This window comes from Theropithecus gelada, chromosome 6 (genome assembly GCF_003255815.1).
Source record: "Theropithecus gelada isolate Dixy chromosome 6, Tgel_1.0, whole genome shotgun sequence".
NCBI lineage: Eukaryota > Metazoa > Chordata > Mammalia > Primates > Cercopithecidae > Theropithecus > Theropithecus gelada.
The window spans coordinates 63472681-63476864 of record NC_037673.1 but is presented as its reverse complement, the minus strand read 5'-3'; the positions used below and the strand labels follow the sequence as shown (position 1 = coordinate 63476864).

At 42.1% G+C, this 4184-nt stretch overlaps 1 non-coding gene across 1 annotated transcript; it reads left to right on the top strand.

Moving 5' to 3' along the window:
* Positions 1–3821: 3821 nt before the first annotated feature.
* On the top strand, positions 3822–3923 carry LOC112627292. The gene has a single exon (XR_003120135.1). It is a non-coding gene; the product is annotated as a small nucleolar RNA U13 (small nucleolar RNA).
* The last annotated feature ends 261 nt before the right edge of the window (positions 3924–4184 follow it).

Here is a 4184-nt window from a genome sequence, read left to right as displayed (position 1 = left end):
GGTAGGAGGAAGGAGATCGTGATGATGAGAGAGAGACCTCCATGGCCACAGACTGCGGGTGACATGTAGCAGAAACACTTTCTCTTCTTAGGTGCAATCCCACAGTGTGTGAGGGCTCAACAGCACTGCTGAGCCACATTCTCCCGAGCACACAGAATGGCAGAGGGCTGGACCCTATTCTGGATGCAGACCCCACAGCACCAGGCTGGAGAGTCCCCCTGGCTTAAGTTCTCCCCCTCTGTCAGGTCCTCTCAGAAATGTGCAGTCTGCAAAGCTATTTCTCAAGCAAAATAAAAGCCAGCCAAAGGACGAGGTGAGTGATCACGAGGTCAGGAGATCGAGACCATCCCAGCTAACACGGTGAAACCCCATCTCTACTAAAAAAATACAAAAAAAATTAGCCAGGCGTGGTGGCAGGTGCCTGTAGTCCCAGCTACTCAGGAGGTTGAGGCAGGAGAATGGTGTGAACCCAGGAGGCGGAGTTTGCAGTGAGCCGAGATCCTGCCACTGTACTCCAGCCTGGGCGACAGAGAGAGACTCCATCTCAAAAAAAAAAAAAAAAAAAAAAAGGGTCCTCTGGACATTTTAGAGACAAAACAAGCATGATTTCCACCAATTAATTTTATCTCAGTGCCCACATGATGAGATCCATTCTGCAGGCCACATGGCAAACCTAGTTACATTGCCTGGTGGTGGCCAAGGGGGCTATGTCTGGATCGTCAACGCCCTTTGATTGCGCCAACCAGCCTCCTCCAATACACACTTGGCTTCCATGGTCCAGTGAGACTCAAGAAGAACAACTATTTTCCTCCCACTCACTGCCTAGACTTGTCTCTAAGCCCTTTTACTGCTACAGAGATGACCTAGCACATAGGAGCTCGTAAAACTCTGCAGGGTACAACATCAAAATGTTAGCTTTTCCTCTAAAAGACAAAGCAAGAGTGGAAAATGGAAATTACAAACAATAAGGCTTTCCACTAAATAGGTAGGCTGTTTTTCTCTATTAAGCAGTGAAGATGTGCTTCTTCATAACTCCTTTGAATGGATCAATGCCGTCTCGCAGAGTAATGGAGTGGTGTTGACTGGTCTCCAAAACAGTGTTCAGAATTGGATGGCTTGCTGAATGTTTGAACAAAAATCAACTTTAAAATAGAGCAAAATGCAATAAAATAATTCCCAAGTGAGTAAGCAGGTGTAAATCTTCCATAAATTTCTCTGATGGCAGAAAAAATAAATAAATAAATAATAACAACTTTTACCCACACTCCCACCTGTGGAGTATTTACCTGGTATTTACATGCCAGGAGCCATGCTAAACAATGTACAGGATCCCTAAGCCATTTTCTCAACAACACTCTGGTGGGTACTGTTCCTGTTCTCTTTTTTTATGTAGATGGGAAAACTGAAGCTCAGACATGTTAATTAACTTGCACAAGGCCATACAGCTAGAAACATGGGCAGGCCGGTTTAAGCCTGTAGGCTTAATCATTAGTCTATATTGCCTTCCAATCTTGCGGCCTAATGGGATATCTCCCTTAAGGAAGAAACAGAAAACCCAGTGAGGGGAGGAAGATTCAACTGCCTCTGAAAATATTGGTGGGGGGCACATTGCTTTTGTGCAAAGGTAACAATCGCCACATAGACCCGTGGGTGTGGCGTGTTTCAGGATATGTGAAGGAGGCCCAGATGGCTCATGTATTGCTTTGTTAAATGGGGAAGCAGTCACTCCCATCATTGGAAGGAAAAACAAAGGTATGCCTCAGCTCCAGACCAGCTCATCACGGCTGCCAGCTGCAGACACTTCATTTGGTCATGACCCGAGTGCTAGTGCTGACTGCTATGACGTGTGAAAGGGGCCCAGGTCATCAGCCCAGAATGCCAGCACAAGGAGACTTTCTGCTTCTCCATCCTGCTGTCTATGAGACTCATTCTTCATTGCCAGAATGACAGATTGCCTTGTGTCACACTGGGGGAAAACACGCGCGCGCGCACACACACACACACGCACACACGCACAAACACGTGATGCTTCAAAGAAGCTCAGCTTCACATGAATAGCATGAGGTGATGTAAATTAAAGAACTTGGGTTACATATGTAATTTCAAATGGGAAAAAGGAGTTGGTTTTTATTATTAAACCAAAAGATGATTTAAAATATGTAAGAGAAGGCCGGGCGCGGTGGCTCAAGCCTGTAATCCCAGCACTTTGGGAGGCCGAGACGGGCGGATCACAAGGTCAGGAGATCGAGACCATCCTGGCTAACACGGCGAAACCCCGTCTCTACTAAAAACACAAAAAATTAGCCGGGCGAGGTGGCGGCGCCTGTGGTCCCAGCTACTCGGGAGGCTGAGGCAGGAGAATGGCGGGAACCCGGGAGGCGGAGCTTGCAGTGAGCTGAGATCTGGTCACTGCACTCCAGCCTGGGCGACAGAGCGAGACTCCGTCTCAAAAAAAAAAAAAAAAAAATATGTAAGAGAGTTGGCAACTTCACCATAGAATCATTTTTTGTATATGCTAACCCTCAGAACTGTAAGTTAGAGATCATTCACTGGAAAAGAAATCAATGCCATTCATGTATAAAATGCAGAAAACACCCAAGCCCATAGAAGTTCAAGAGAAATAGAAGGACAGTGGAAGGGCAAGTGAAAATACGGTTGCAAAGAAAAGTCAGCTCAGTGTTTAAAACTGGCCTCAAAGCAGATAGAATATAGCATAATAACTGCAAATCGACTTAAATATCATAAGACAAAAAACAGCTAAGGAAACTGGAACTATGAACTGATTTATGAATGGTCATAATCATAAAAATAATAATTTATTGAAGATCTACTATGTGCCAGACAAGATAGATATTATTTCCATTTTACAGGTGGGGAAACAAATGTAAAGAGATTGAATAACTTACATCACGTGCCACAGATGATAAATGGTAGAGCCTGAATTCAAACCAGGGGACAGTTGAATCCAAAACCCATAATTGTTTTAGACTATGTGGGAAATGGCTACATTTTTTAAGACTACAAATTGGGAAATGGCACCCAATTTGAGGGATGTCCAGAAGGACCTGGAGCAAACACTCTCAGTGACCTGTCTAACATCTGTTCTCCCTTTCCTCTTTCCTGTCCAAACCTCAATTCTGTTAGATATTTAGTCATCTAATTTTCATTCCCAAAGGGAATCCTGATTGACCTAAGATGAGTTTTAATTAGTATTCTCTAATTATTGGTCTAAGGGTGAGTCCATGACCTTAGATGACCCAGTTATACTGAAGGGAGGAGCATACATTCTAGGACCGGGAGAAACACTTCACCCTTCCCTGGATAGGACAAGGAGGCCTGTTGCCCTTTGACCACTGGCAGCCACAGTGTGATGGTGAAAAGAACCTCCTAAAGACAAAGGCAACCGCACAAGGATGGCATTGTGATAGAAAAAAAACAAAACAAACATGTTTGTGGAAAAAACTGTTGAGCTGCTGACTTAACCAATTTTGGAAGCTGTCATACTTCTGAATTTCTTATGTAAAATAAAGAATGTCATTATATTTAACTAATTTGAGGCAGAGTTCCTGTCACAGGCATATGAAAGCATCCTAATTAATACTGGCTTCATGCCCATATTATCTTCTTGAATTGCCCATCAATTCCCACGTTGTGCAAGTAGAGATTTATTCCTTTGAATATTTGTGTTTCCTAATAGTTGATGATGGGTAAATAACTATATAACTTTGGAGAGGGAACTATTTTTCTTACCATTGCACCAAAAAAAAAAAGAGTTGTAAAGAAAAATGTTAACACATTTGACCACATACAAAGCTGAAATGATCCTTTTGTGATTGGTAAGCATGATAACTGGGTTTTCACACTCATGTGAAATGTGCCTCCTTCAAGGCTTGTTACCATGTAGGCATATTACCCAACTGATGTGAAAAAAAAAAAAAAACCTTAAAATTTTTGCATATAAAAATTTGATAAAATGTAAAAGGAAATAAAAAACTACAGAACATTTTTTCCATATACAATACAAAAAGTTAATATTCTTTTTACCTAAAAAGCTCTACAAATAGATGAATTCTCCAAAAGGAAAATGTATAAAGGATGTGAACAAGCAAAGGACACTAAACAGATTTTTTAATGTTCTATCTTACTAGTAACCAAAGGAATACAGATTAAAATATGATACCACG